Raw genomic sequence first — 16,440 nt, forward strand, 5'->3', positions numbered from 1 at the left:
AAATAAACTTGTTAAATTTATAAGGATAAATCTACCATATAACAGCATGCAACTTGTAATTCTTTTTTTCAGTGCTTAGCAATTGCTGCATTATTAGACAATAAAAAACATTTCTAAAGACAGCAGTTGGTTAAATCTGGAATAATGGCTTCTGGAACATATTCATTTAATGTACCCCTCTCGAGATTCAAGTCTACACACTGTTCAGGATATAGCAGTATGTCTAGTAATATCAATAGTCTTGGAGGCAGTTTAATTTAATGTCCATACCCATCAACAACCCATGTGAAGTTCAGGTTCATCAAACAGGAAACTCCTGACCTATGCTTCGGTGCTCTTTGTAACAACCCATTCTGTGCATTGTTGGACACCAGGATGAAGGACCAGGCAACTCTTTGGCTCCTTCTGACCTAGTTATAAAATGCTTGGGAATCTGATCTTGTTTATGAGGCTCATCAACCTTTGTGTAGATGTCTCTACTCTATGCCCCCTTCCCAGACACTGCCTAACTTAAAGGTTCATTACCCAGTATCCCAGTTTACAGCTGCCTGCTCTGCCTACATCAGGAATTAGGGTCCCTTGGACATTGTTGGGCTCCAACAGTCGTCTACCGGGTGGCCAATGGTCCACATTTGGTGAGAAAGAAGTATAGGGCCACAGATGAAGAGGAGCTGTGTACAATTCCGGGTGTGGTGGGATACAACAGAGAAAGGGTATTATGGAAGACACAGGAAATAATGAGCTTGTCTTTGACCAAATGTGCTAGTGGTGCAGTATACTTTATCATTTTATCAAAGTGTTCTGGTGATTGCCACTATCCATTCTGACCATTTGGGTTATAAATGTAAATACAGTAATGACTCTCATAAAGTGGAGACAGTGTCTACATGAGATCTGAACGCACAGAAAGGAAACAAATAGGAGAACAGGCTTACTTAAATTCAAGCCTAGCTGAAATACACAATGACCTCAAAAGGGTCAGAGACAAGCTAGCCTGGGAATGTTTTCAGTTTTTTTGATGATAGAGAAAAGCTGGTTGAACTCTCATGCTCTGCTTATAAAAACAAAAATGTAATTTGGTTGTTGGATAAATCACAGAGCAGCATTTTCACAGCGTCCCCTGTAAGTGGCTGTACATGGCTTGGCATTCTTCCCCTGCACTGCTCACACTTTTCCCCTTTCAAAGTGAACTGCTCTCATCACAGTTGTCTTGTCATGTGAGTAGAAGCACAATCCCATAAACAATCTACTCAGATCAGAAGCTAGTTCCACTGAATTCAATGGGCTGACTCCCATGTAAATAGGTATAGGACTGCAATCTTGTACAAATATTCAATCAATACAGTCTAAACAAAACATTACAATGCTGTTGCTTGCACAATCCAGTTTTGATAATGAAGTTTGAGGAATTACTCAGATCATTAAGCATTTTAATGAGCTGTGTTTTTAGCAAGACATATGGGACAGCATAGATAACATCTAAAAGCATGGTTTAGATATCCTTTAAACATCATTTTATGTTATAGAAGAGTATTTTATATTTTTATATAATCTTCACTTTAAAAACTTTTGGCTTCATAATGAATTTATCCTATACTTACATAATCAGTTTCTCATGGGATATATAAATAATTAAGTTTTTCTACTATTATAGATATATAATCTCAACATCCAGAAACATCATCTGCTAAAAGTATTTTTTCTGTACTTATTTAGTCCAGGTATAGTGCCATTAAGCACACGATGCCTTTCGGACAACAACATGATGACCTATGTCCTTATTCCACTACTACTGTGACCCATTTTACAAGCATATTTATATCTTAGTGTCCCATGAAGGTGATTTGTGATTCCTAACATACTGGGGCTCAAAAGCTCTAGCTTTTGAAAAGATGCACAGGAGGATCATTAGTATCATATAATAGATCTAAGATCCATACTCTAAAAGTTCCATGTACCTTTTCAATATGACAGATGCTTCTAACCAATATAATACTCAAAGGTCTGAAATTTTGCCATTGGAAAACCTTAGTCATTTCATTTCATTTGAAACACCCAGATTACTAAAGATACTCACATGCAAAAATGTTTGCATGACCTAGCCATAAGTGATCATCCAGGCTTAGTAAAGACTTGTTAATCTTAGTAAATCTCCTTTTATGATTTATTTTGATATGGAATTTAAGATCAAAACATTAGTCAAAATATAGCTCTTATATAATTCTGTACACAAACACGCTAACACGAGAAACCGGAAACCTTTAATATGTAGCAAGCAACACATCAGGATACCTTGGGAATGCTGTGTTATCTGTTTTCAAATAACTTGTAAGCTACAAGGAACAAGGAGGATAATCAGAGGTCCCTTTAGCATTCATCTTCCTAAAACTTAGACATATGCAAGTAAAAGATGTCATGTACAGTGGAACCTTGGGTTGCTGACGTAATCCATGACAGAGGCACGTCTGCAACCTGCAGCGTTCGTAACCTGCAGCGCCGCGTCTGCACACGCGGGTGACGCGATTTGGTGCTTCTGCGCATGCACGAAGCGCGATTTAACACTTCTGCTCATGTGCGAGCAGCGAAGCCTGAAAGTAACCCTTTCCGGTATGCCCCAATAAACCACACAATACTCAAAAAATATTATTGTAAAATAGGGATGAATTTGGGCAAGAGGTTGCCCAGGTGATGTGTCTCATGGGAACCAATTGCTAGACCAATGCTTTTTGCCATAGGACCACTAAAATCCCCAACCTTATACAATTAAAAACCTGTTGCTTATTTAAGTTGCCTGATTGCTACTCTGCATAACCTCAAACATTAGCTAAAGCTGGATTTGAAGTAACTGCTGAGAAATCAACTCAACCCTGGATGGATACCAAATCATACTAGTCTATTGTTAATCCATGTTTCTGTCTAAGAGAGAATGAGGTCATATAATCACCCAGAAAAATGCCAGTGACATAGAAAGGTCTAGATAGCTTCCAATGGAAAATTACTGTGCTTTTGACAATAAAAGGGGAAGAGCTGATTATCTATCTATATATCTGTATCTATGAGGAAGTCTTTATGTGGCTGTTTTGTTGTTATTGAGGCTATTCTTGGCTATCCAACAGGAAGAAGACTCAGAGCTACAGCAGAAGCACACACACAATCTATCGCACAGAGAAAAATGTTTTAAGACTTTGTAATGAAAGTTGGGCCCTGCCCTTTCCATTGTTAAGGTATGAAAGGAACTGTGTAGATCTGCTGTATTTGTAGAAGCACCTGCAGCAGCACTTTTATGCAGAAGATACAATTGCATAGTACGCTCGACATTGCATGCCTATGCCAAAAATTGTTTGTTTCCTGTAACAGAGAGCTGCCTAACAGGTACCTATTATGTGACTAAGGCTGCATACATATTACTGTTTACACTGGCATCAATGAGGCCCCACCACTCGGTGTTTGAAGCTGTGCGCACATTATGCGAGCCACGGTCCATATCTATCCAAGTTTCTTGAGCAATACTGTTGTTTGATGTGTTTCCCACCAAACCAGCTTCCACCCGATTTGAAAACGTAAGCCATGCTCATTAAGCTGAGGTGAGTGCATTTGAGAAAGCCCTTGCACATGTGTAGATGACAGCGCATGCATGGATGAAAAGCTTCAAGAATATGAGTTCGGTGCATGGGGAAACCAAACAGGTAATATGCATCAGGTGAAGACATCCCCACACCCTCTCTGGCATGCGAATGTGACTTGAAAATCAGATGATGGAGGGAGAACCGCACTGCAGTCTAGGCTGCTAATGTGTACAGTTATGCCCAAGGCCATAGTGCAGAAGACTGTACATAAGAGTTCCGTTTCTTTGGGACACACAATGAACATCTGGAAATAGCATTTATCATTCCAAATGGTGACCCTTTTTATTTATTTATTTGACCATTTAGCTTGTTAGTTCTTTAAATATAATAACAGTACTGTATATATAGTTATGCTTCCTGGTCTTCCTTCTCCTGCTACAAGAGTCTTTCCGAGGAGAACATGTACTATTTCAGCAACTTAAAATCAAACCCACCTAAGTTTTAACAGCCTGCATAGTTTTAACTCCACATCTTTCAATAAATGTTAATCTGGGATAATCAAAGCTCTTTAATACAACGATGCCTTTCCGTTTCCTGTCAATTTGTGAAGCCATGAATACCTGGTAAAAGCTATTTATGCACAGGTCAATGAAATGCTCATGGTCTCCTGTAGTTTTGGACACTGTCACTCACTAACAGCTGCTGAGCTCTGCTAAAGGTAAAACGGAGACTGACATTCAGCAAGGGCACAGTGCATGCTAGGAAACTCAGCCTGTTTCCTGCTCCCTCCTCCCATAGGGCACAAATTGTATGAAAACATGACCCCTAGAAATTCTCTTGCCTCCTTAGAATCTCCCCTCCCCTCCCAGGTTACCTTGGTATGGGATACACACTTGTATTTTCTGACTCCCTGCAAAAAGGCCACATTGTGAAACAAAGCTCAGTCAGGAAACATAAAGAAGTTAGAATGTGCTTCTTGGGGAGAACATAACATTTCCTATCTCTATGCAATTAAATACATTACAAACAGGCTGATAAAAGAACAGAAAACCCAATAAAAGCATGAAAAGCTATCTCACACTTTCTGCTGTTGGGAGAGTGAAATATATTTAGTGCTGGTGCTAGGAAAATCATTTAATCAAGCGAACAGGCCAGACCTTCAGCTGTGCTCTCTAGGGACTATATCAAGTTATGAAGGCACTCTCTGAAAGAGAATTAAACATTAATATTACTCATCGCTTCAATTTAAGCAAAATACTGCCTCATAAAGGAAGACAAAGTTTAAAATAAATATTCCTATTGTAATAAGAAACTGGGCTGAAAATGTTATAGTTTGTATATAAACTTTGCAAATTGGATGAGGGACTAACATACACTGCAGTAATCTAAGGTTCATGATTCTTATATATCTGAACACTTCAGAAACTAAAATAATTCAAATCTGGGATGTGCCGTCATAAAGATAGATTTTCAGTGACTTGACATTCTCAACTAGAAAGCAGAGTAAAAGCTTGAAGACAGAACGTGTGTAGGTGCTTTCCCTTGAGAAATCCAGATCTCAATGCCAAGTCATTCTGATACCTACCAGTGTGTAATAGAATATTGAGAACCAATGACAAAAGGGTAAAATAAAGACTCAGGTTCATCAAAGGATCCCTGGAATGTGCACACGAGACACAACAACAACAACAACAACAACAACAACAACAACAACAACAACAACAACAACTTATTTATACCCCAGCTGGGTTTCCCCAGCCACTCTGGGTGGCTTCCAAAAAAAGATTAAAAATATATTAAAACAACAGTCATTAAAACCTTCCCTAAACAGGGCTGCCTTCAGATGTCTTCTAAACATCAGGTGGTTGTTTATTTCTTTAACATCTGATGGGAGGGCGTTCCACAGGGCAGGCGCCACTACCGAGAAGGCCCTCTGCCTGGTTCCCTGTAACTTGGCTTCTCGCAGCGAGGGAACCACCAAAAGGCCCTTGGCGCTGGACCTCAGTGTCTGGGTTGAATGATGAAGGTGAAGACGCTCCTTCAGGTATACTGGACCAAGGCCATTTAGGGCTTTAAAGGTCAGCACCAACACTTTGAATTCGGAAATGTACTGGGAGCCAATGTAAATCTTTCAAGACCGGTGTTATGTGGTCTCGACAGCCCTCCCAGTCATCAGTCTAGCTGCCGCATTCTTGATTAGTTGTAGTGTCTGGGTCACCTTCAAAGGTAGCCCCACGTAGAGCGCATTGCAGTAGTCCAAGCGGGAAATAACTAGAGCATGCACCACTCTGGCGAGACAGTCTGCAGGCAGGTATGGTCTCAACCTGCGTACCAGTTGGAGCTGAAAGCTGCCCTGGACACAGAATTGACCTGCGCCTCCATGGACAGCTGTGAGTCCAAAATGACTCCCAGGCTGCGCACCTGGTCTTTCAGGGGCACAGTTACCCCATTCAGGACCAGGGAGTCCTCCACACCTGCCCGCCTCCTGTCCCCCACAAACAGTACTTCTATCTTGTCAGGATTCAACCTCAATCTGTTAGCCGCAATCCATCCTCCAACTGTCTCCAGGCACTTACACAGGACTTTCACCACCTTCACTGGTTCTGATTTGAAAGAGAGGTAGAGCTGGGTATCATCCGCATACTGATGAACACCCAGCCCAAACCCTCTGATGATCTCTCCCAGCGGCTGCATGTAGATGTTAAAAAGCATGGGAGAGAGGACAGAACACTAAGGCACCCCACAAGTGAGAGCCCATGGGTCTGAACACTCATCCCCCCCACCACTTTCTGAACACAGCTTAATCTGCCCCACCTGCAATAAAACATGTCTCTTCTGTATTGATCTCTGCAGCCACAGCAGGCACTACAACCTTCCAACTGTTTGACTTCACCCCAAAATGTGCACTTCTCCATTGACTCCCGAGACAGACAGGTGCCAACAACCGTTATCCATGATATACTGTAGCTATTAGAGACATTTCAGAGGTCTGTTCGGGGGGGAAATCCCATGCTCCTGATATCATTAGTATTAGTATTAGTATTAACTATGTTTGCTTAGATGTTTATTTCACAAAGGTGAACTCAAATAAACTCAGAACCATACATTAAAAGCAAGTGAATAAAAATCTAAAATGCTCACCAAAAATATGCATGAAACTGCAGATCCAACTCAACCAACCCCACTAAAAAAAATAAGCTGAAAATTAAGATCAAAAAGTCTGGCTAAAATAAATGTTGTCTTTGTTATATTGATAGCCAATAGTATGCTGAAAAAGCATATAGCCAAAATACAATATTATTTAATTATCCAAGGGGCTGTGTGCTATCTAAATAAATTCCAAATTATGACCCAGAAATAATTGGTAGACTGTCCTGACATTTTTTTTAATGGAACCGGACAAAAGACTTCATTTTTATTAAATTCTGCTGCCTAAGAAAGATAAGAAGCAGAATTCCCTGCAGGCATTCAGAGGAAAAAGCATAATTTGAAGTAATGTTTAAGTCTTGAACTACAAGGTAGAAGATTATCTACTTATTTTAAGTGAGAGACTTAAACTTATAAAATGAAGCTTGAATGAATCTTATGAAAGACATGAGGTTTAACTGCACTTCATCTTCTGGCACAAACATTGGGGCCAATATTTCTAGGGCTGGCCTGCAACAGGATGAAAAGCAATCTGCTTCAGACAACACCATGAGAGTAGGATAGATGAAGGTGAACATTAGTGTCTGAACAGTGCATCAAGAGCTTTTAAAAGCATGAGCACATTTCACTTATTTTATTGGTCCAGCCCTACAAAAATCCCGTATTAGGTGGTGATGATATGACAGGTTAGGTCATAAGAAGTTTTTTTGGTCAAGGTTTCAAAAAAAAACAAAAACCCCAACACCCTATACATGTTTGAATTCTTCAACATGAATATCTTCTTCTTTGGCGATCACTCATAGCCAAGTAAGATTGTCTTCCATAAACACGGTTTTAACAATGGGTCTGTAAGTGACTGTGGAGGCCAGTTCTGGATCCACATGTCCTTCCACAGTGGGGACATTGGTTTCCAGGCGGGAGTTGATCACAATGTGGATTTGCCAGCGTGCCTTCCTCTTAGCATGTTTCTCCCTTGCGTCCTGAGATCGAGTTTCTTCAAAGCCCATGACACCTTTGGTAAAGGCTGTTCTCCAACTGGAGCGCTCGCAGGCCAGTGTTTCCCAGTTGTCAATGTACTACATTTTTTAAGATTTGCCTTTAGGCAGTCTTTAAACCTCTTTTGTTGACCACCAGCATTAAGCTTTCCATTTTTAAGTTCGGAATAGAGTAGTTGCTTTGGAAGACAACCATCAGGCATCCGCACAACATGACCAGTCCAACGAAGTTGATGTTGAAGAATCTTTGCTTCAACACTGGTGATCTTTGCTTCTTCCAGTACACTGATATTAGTTCGCCTGTCTTCCCAAGTGGTGTGTAAAAATTTTTGGAGACACCGTTGATGGAATCTTTAGAGGAGTTGGAGATGGCGTTTATAAGTGGTCAATGTTTCACAAGCATATAGTAAGGTTGGTAGTACAATAGCTTTGTAAAGAGGTCTTTTTGTTTCCCTGTGAATGTCCTGGTCCTCAAACACTCTGCACTTCAGTCGGGAGAAAGCCGCACTCATAGAGCTCAGGCGATGCTGGATTTCGGCGTCAATGTTGGCCCTTGTGGTAAGGTAACTGCCTAGGTAGGAGAAGTGATCAACATTTTCCAACGTTACACCACTGAGTTGGATTTGTGGCGCTGCAGAGGGGTTATTCTGTATTTGTTGGTGCAGCACTTTGGTTTTTTGGATGTTGAGTGATAGGCCAAGCTTTTTGTAAGCTTCTGCAAAGATATTTAGGATGGTATGGAGGTCATCCTCTGAGTGTGCACACACTATGTTGTCATCAGTATACTGAGGCTCTATGACGGAAGTTACGGTAACCTTACTTTTTGCTTACAGCCTACTCAGATTGAAGAGCTTTCCATCTGTTCGATATATGATTTCTACTGTGGTGGGGAGTTTCCCATCGACAAAGTGTAGGATCATGGCAATGAAAATAATGAATAGACCTGGGGCAATAACACAACCCTGTTCAATACCTGATCCCACTGTGAATGGTTCACTTTGAGAGCCATTGTTATTTGTGATTGTTACTGTCATAATATCATGGAGGTGCCGAATTATGTTTACAAATTTATCTGGGCAGCCAATTTTCAGAAGGACAGTTCACAGGGCATTACGATTTACAGTGTCGAAAGCTTTAGTCAGGTCAATAAACAGGGGGTTGGTTTTGCTCTCTGCATTTTTCTTGAAGCTGTCGAGCGGTGAAAATCATGTCCACTGTCCCTCTAGAAGGCCAAAAACCATTTTGGGATTCAGGGAGGGTCACCTCGGATATTGTTACCAGACGGTTTGCTAAGATCTTTTGCAAGAATTTTGCCTGCTGCAGCTAATACAGAAATGCCTCGGTAGTTTCCACAATCAATTCTGTCACCTTTTTTTTTAAAGAGATTGATAATTTTCGCATCCCTAAAGTCTGCTGGGATTTCTTCTCTTTCCCAGATTTTTTTGATGAGCTTGTGAAGTTGTTGTGTAAGTTCAATTCCGCCCACTTTGAAGATTTCAGCAGGTATCCCATCAGGTCCACTGGCTTTGTTGTTTTTCATTTGGTTAATAGCTGTACACAACTCTCCCAGATTTGGAGATACTGCAAGCTCATCTCTAACTTGTTTTTGTGGAATTTGTGAGAGGACCTCAGCAGCTACGGGGGAGTTGCGGTTAAGGAGATGTTGGTAATGTTCTTTCCAGCGCAGTGCAAAAGCTTCTTTATCTTTTAGAAGCGTGTTTTATCTTTTGTGTGTCTTTATCTTTTAGAAGTGTGATGATCCAGCGAGTAGGCAACATGAATTAACTGTTAACAACAATGCATCACTGAGAATGGGATATTTAACATGCAGAAGGAAGCCTACTGACAGATCTTCCATATACAACCCTAGACTTTAATTTTTATTCTATAACATGCACTGTGTATTAACATGAACTGCAATACAAATAGGAAACCTTAATAAACAAATACACATTAACTTCAGTCGACCTAGCGCTCCCAAAATCTAAACTCACATTTCAGAAATATGTCAAAAAGTATATCATTACAGATGCATTAGCATCAAGTGGAGAATTAAGAGCAAATATAAAATGTTAAGATGCCCACTTCATTTTGTGTGACCTGCCAATTATCACCAGGTAACTCTATTATTTGGCTATCATCAAAAAACAATACATATCCCATAAACTAAGTAAGGAATCGTATCTTGCATAATGATAGAAGTTCATTGTTAAAAAGTCACAATAATTCATTACATTTTATTCTGAATTTAATTTCAGCACTGAAATATTGTGATAATAAGTCTAAAATACCTTAGGTAGAGGTAAAGGGACCCCTGACCATTAGGTCCAGTCGTGACCGACTCTGGGGTTGCGCGCTCATTTCGCATTATTGGCCGAGGGAGCCGGCGTATAGCTTCCAGGTCATGTGGCCAGCATGACAAAGCTGCTTCTGGCAAACCAGAGCAGCACATGGAAACGCCGTTTACCTTCCCGCTATAGCGGTTCCTATTTATCTACTTGCATTTTGATGTGCTTTCGAACTGCTAGGTTGGCAGGAGTTGGGACCAAGCAACGGGAGCTCACCCCGTCACAGGGATTCGAACCACCGACCTTCTGATCAGCAAGCCCTAGGCTCAGTGGTTTAGCCCACAGCGCCACCTGGGTCCCTAAAATACCTTACTGGACATTAAATTATCTTTTCAGATTCATTACAGGGCTTTAATCTCAAATTCCATTTACATTATTTCAAGTACAAGGCAACCTTTCCCAAGCTTAGCAGTCGGAAAAAAGCAGCTTCCAGAAAGTTTAAGAGTAGAACTTAGAAGGACTAGGTTCCGAATATATATTTTTAATACCTACAGTACTGACGTATGTGTGAAGCTTGTAATATGTCGGTAAACACTGTTCAAGTATCACAGCAATGCTTGCATTAATTAGCTCTATAGTTTTATGCTTTTCAGCTGCTCATGAAACACTAGGGAAAATCCAGATTTCCTTATATATAGCCACCTAGAAATTAATAATTGAATAAATAGGGAATTAGTTTCTATTTTGCAATTGTAATTATTATTTTGTTGCAGCTATTATTTTGAATGATCTAAACTTCATTTATATTCTTTTGAAACAAGTCTTTTGGGCAGCCCTGTCCTAATTGCAGAAGAAACAATGTCTGCAAGTTTGTTTGCTTGTTTTTAAACCACGCTTCTCTAAACAACTATTCTCTTAGCTATATTATTAATAACTGGAAGATATCTATCTCAGTATGGTTTGTGTTCAGCAAAACTAGAACTGCTTTCTCTATGGGGACTTTTAGATTTAAAGGCAAAATAATAATAAAGGCAAAATACCTCATTAACTTGGTGTAATTATAGTTAATGTTATCACCTTTTATTTTTATTATTCATATAGCGCTGTCACAGTATTAGTGATTTCATAGAGCTAAATGCAATAAGCTTGCAGTTTGAAATTAGAACCATAAAGAGGCAACAAAGATAGCAAACTACAGCTGTAACCTTGTGTAAAGGATCAACCTTCCAGTCATGTACCTGGCATCTCCAAAACAAGGCAACTAATCCACAGGCAAGTAGTACTGTATGCACAAGTTAGTCATGTCAGTTAGTTTCAATCTGTTTACTTTGAGTGGGACTGGCTCTGGATACAGCCCTCTGCTTCTTCAAAGAGACAAGATACTGAACTATCTAACTTGCTCTACATCTTTTTGGGCCACAACAGGAATACCCTGAAATTTTCGCAACCAAGTTGTTACTCTCCTCATCCCCACACTGAGGCATGTAGAAGAATCCACACACGATTCCCCACCCCCACCCCCGTCATCTACAACTCAGGAAATACATCAATCACAACACTAACCTTTGCATCAGCCTACAACTACCATCTTCTCAATGCACCCCTGGACGATGCAGCAATGCACAGCACAGCCCTCAGCAATAAGGGAAGAGGAATTTTGCATGGGACCCCTTCACAATACCAAAATAGATTTCTATACTAAGTACTTCTGCTACTACACCCAAGGCTGAGGTGCTCAGTGAAGAGTATTTTTTTGTATTGTATAACCCCAGCTGTACAAAGTGTGATGCTATCTACAGCCTCGGAAACAATCCAGACATCACAATTAAAGATGCTGAAAAAGGAGGAGCTATTTTTCTCACTAACCAGTTGCATGCATACAGAAAATCTCCAGCACCAATTTTTGCAGAAACAAATCTGCACAGACGTGTTTTTGGCCATAAATACATATGGTTCATCTATATGTGGATCTCTGCACCAAGGAACTATGGGTGTTAATAATAAGTAATTTGTCTTTATTAATGGGAATTCTTGAAATAATAATCGTCTTCTGCCATAATTATAAGTAACCATATTACATCGTTGGATCACAATTTGAATTTTTAAACAATACCACTTATCTTCAGAGGCTGTCACAGCAATAATGCTCAGCTCCCATTTCTCATTAATAAATACTGAAAATATAAGTCAAATCATTTGTTTTACTTGGTAAAGCTTGCACAGAGCAAATCAGAGACATAATTTTTAATATAAAGCCTAATTAAGAAACAGCATACTTTCAGTCTTATCAGCAATGCAACATGAAATTATGAAGTCTGCACTAATTAATGCATTGTGTCAAGTCTTAAATTATACATCCTAAATGCCAGAAGCTTTAATTCTAAATACAAGGTAGTTTAACAACCTCTCTCACCTAATAGCCACAGTTAATTAGCAACTCAGTTGTAGTGATGTACATGATAAAATATTGCTAAAGATGCTTGAAAGAACATGCCAGTTTAAGGGTGGAATTTGACTAGATTCCCTTATAGTTCAGTTTCAAGCCAATTACCACCACGTGAAACTTTTTTCCAATAAAACTCCCTTTTGGGAGAAAAATACCCAACTCATCAAAATGAAATGCTAACACATGAGCAAGTAAGAGCTAGCAATTGATTTTTGTTTTGTTGTATAAATAATGTATTGTGTGAAGATTCAATGGGCACCAATCACAATATACACTAAGAAACCATATCCCTAAAATTGTAGAACTCAGCTCTGGCTTCTAAACCTCCAAGAAACCAGCAAAAGCCAAATAAAATTACTGTATGTCTAACTTAAGAGTAGGGACGCAGGTGGCGCTGTGGTCTAAACCACTGAGCCTCTTGGGCTTGCTGATCAGAAGGTCTTGCTGCTTAAGCTTGCAACAGCTTCACAAGATTCACAACACCTTAACACTGTGAATAGCATCCTGAATGATTTAAAAACAGTGTGATTTGCAAAAGAGATAATGTGGTATACATTCACTGCACAATGATTGATAGGAACAATAAAGGTTTTCTGATAAATTGGGTAAATTTAATAGCTTGGAAGTTGTAACACTCAAGGTTTAGCAATAATTTACTGAAGGTCAATAACACTTGATCTACTGAAAGGCGACTTGTTTATGAAATGGAGAGTATAACTGACAGATAGAATTTTCTTGTCTATCTGACCTTATTATGAATTCCAGAACAGAGAAAGTTAAGTGTAAATCCTATTTAAATTATTGGGATGTAAGCATTCAAATGTGTCCATTAACTCTATTGATTCAAGCATCTCTAAATCTCTCTTCAGGCTTGACGGCTTTAGAAGGAAAGTGTGCCTACCTGTTGATTCCAAAGGTGGACAGATACTAAGCTGGTTAGATGAAGGCATTTAATTTTAGGGTACTTTCCTTGCTCACAGTTATTTACAGACTGGTGAATTGGGATGCAGGTGGCGTTGTGGCCTAAACCACTAAGCCTCTTGGGCTTGCCAATCAGAAGGTCGACAATTCGAATCCCTGTGATGGGATGAGCTCCTATTGCTCTATCCCAGCTCCTGCCAACCTAGCAGTTTGAAAACATGCCAGTGCAAGTAGACAAATAGGTACCACTGGGGGAGGAAGATAAACAGCGTTTCCATGCGCTGTAGCAATCCACAGAACTCTTAAGATCATTACAAATGTAGGTTTACCTAGTAGGTGCTGCGACCGTGTAAACATAGCCATTCACCCTGCATAAAACATGTCAAAGAGCCTTATGTTTCTTTCAGCTGCTCCGGTTTCCAAGAACCCTATTGTGCCAAGTGTTGTTAATGTTTTTGTTTCCTTTTAACATAAAAGATTCAATCTGCACTATTATGTATCAGGCTTAGGAAATGGAGTAGGAGAAGATGGGGTGATGTCATTTCTTCCTGTTACATTTTACTTCCTTCTAGCTACAGGACTCTCTCCTGCCTGACCTCTCTGCAGTTACAACAAAAATTAAAAATAACATGCAATACACATGTGTGGTAAATGCTCATTTCAAGTTAATGAGGAAGGAACTGAAAAAATAATCTTCTAATATTAGCTAAGATAGAAAGATGAGTATCATAAAGAAAACAGCAGTGAAGTGAAAACATACAGAGTTAAGTTGCAGCATAGTAATTAATACTATGTTCCTCGTGAGAGCACACTGATTAGCCCATACTCCAATGTCCACTTGAACAGTGCTGCTATCTGTAGATGCAAAGGTCTCCACATGACCCAGAACTCCAATTGTGCAGAGTTCCAGTTTGTGTCGAACCCTTCATAAGTACCGTACTGTACAGCTTCATGATGTTATAGCCACAGACAGTTGAGCTGTTCAGAGAGAAACCAGGGTGACTCAGTTCACCCCCTCCTCCTGTGAGTAACATGGAAGCATTGACACCAGGACAGCTCAGATACCAGAAGTGATTCACACTGGGAAATATTACTGAAATCAGTGTATTGAAGGTGGCTCATTTTCACAGATTAATAAAACAACAGCCCTCCCCCTCCATCTCTGATATATATATATGTGAACAGGGGAGACAGCTGGATAAAGCACACATTGGGGCCTGCATGCACACTTTGTTTACTGAAATGTCATTTCCTTCTTTCACAAATAATCATGTCAATCTAAATGCCTTCTGGTCTGGGACCATGTTGCTGCCTTTAAAGAACTGTATGCATTATATTAATGCTAACAAGCAAGGGCTTCACTAAGACAGCATATGTTATTTTCTACTGCAGTGTTTTTAAAAAAGGTATTTACTCCACGATAAAAAAAATAATTTATATGCACTAACTATTAAGCATTCGTGAACCATATAAAGGGCATCAGTCCTTAAAATAGACCAGCTTTGTTAAATCTTGCACACAGTTATATCTGCAAGTGGTCTTCATGTATTATTTGCTTTGCAGAGCAACTATATGCAGACAATGAAAGGGGGTTGGACTAGATGACCCTTGGGGTCTCTTCTAACTCTTCTATGTCTCTATTATTCTATGACATGACACCTGCACCTAAGCAAATGTAAACTACCCTTGCTTACCAGTCGCAGAGTCTGGCAAAGGACAGTGCAAAATCAAACATTTTCTTTCATATAGACTTAGTCCCCCCCTGCTCACCCCAAAAGCCTATTATGCTATGACCTTTATACACATTGCAGATTCATTTTGCCTCCTGGCTTAAATGTGTAAGTATTTCAAAATGAAAGTTTGGGACTTTATTTCTAGAATTTCTATCATATTAATCAATATTATGTATTGTATTTTATGTATACTGTGTTATTTATATGATGTTAGCCGCTCTGGGCCTGGCTTCGGCTGGGGAGGGTGGGATACAAATAAAATTTATTATTATTATTATTAAAACTATTAAAATTTTAAAAACCAAAGAAAATGCTTCTTGCCATGTCTTCAAGAGTGTTTCACATAATACAAATGAAATATAATTACAGGGCATAATAAAATCATTCAAAAAGCAAAGTGTCAGGAATGACCGCTCCCCATGTTAAACGGAGGGCATCTTTTGCATGGTTGCACACAGCCCCCTGGATCACAGAGCGACTCCCTGGTAGTTTGGAACTGGCACTACCTTCCCAGGCTGGGTACCTGAGGTCTCCGCCTACCCCAGCCAATCGTCCAATCCCACCTGGGGAGGTGTTGCCAGGGCCTGTCCAGCTCACACAATAGAATTTGAATCTTACCTGCGAAGCAGGTATTAGTTTCACATAATACAAATGAAATATAATTACAGGGCATAATAAAATCATTCAAAAAGCAAAGTGTCAGGAAATGCATTTACTGCAATTTCCAGCCAATTAGAAGGGAAGAAATACACTCCACATCTGATAATGGCTAAGTTCACATGTAACAATTAGCTTCAGTAAAACATACTGTGCGGAAACTGGGCTGCTGCACAAAGCCCGATTGTTCCCACTTTGTTCTCCCCTTTGCACAAGTGGATAAACAAACCAGGAAGGAGATAGCTTAGCACAAGGGTGGAAAACCCTTTTCAACCAAAGGCTCACATTTCTTTCTGGACAACCTCCTGGGGGACCATGCCAGAGTTTCTATACACACATTCACACCCGCTCTATCTTCCATCCATCCAGGCAGGCAGAAGGCTGCATCAGGTTTGAGAACACATTTCAGCCAGGCAGACCATTGGCCATACTGACTGAGGCTGATGGGAAATGTAGTCCAATGACATATGGGTGGCGCCCCATTGACTACCCCTGCAGGGTTGTTTCCATACGTTCTGAGGTCAAAATGAAACAACCTGCATCCAGCATGTGATCATTCACTGTGTGCTTTCTTTCACCACCAAAATAAGTCTTGTTGAGTTTGATAGCACCGACAATTAGATAGAAATTCACAAAACTATTCTCCTTCCTCTTCCACCAATGCTGACAATCTGTTTAGCACAGTAG

The 16,440-nt window shown here is 39.9% G+C and overlaps 1 protein-coding gene across 5 annotated transcripts in view; it reads right to left on the bottom strand.

Moving 5' to 3' along the window:
- Positions 1-16,440, bottom strand: part of PTPRE (protein tyrosine phosphatase receptor type E) — a 100,018-nt gene that overhangs the window by 54,973 nt on the left and 28,605 nt on the right. The gene's annotated exons all lie outside the window — the stretch shown is intronic.

This window comes from Zootoca vivipara, chromosome 5, assembly GCF_965207765.1.
Source record: "Zootoca vivipara chromosome 5, rZooViv2.hap1.1, whole genome shotgun sequence".
In the NCBI taxonomy this organism is placed as follows: Eukaryota; Metazoa; Chordata; class Lepidosauria; order Squamata; family Lacertidae; genus Zootoca; species Zootoca vivipara.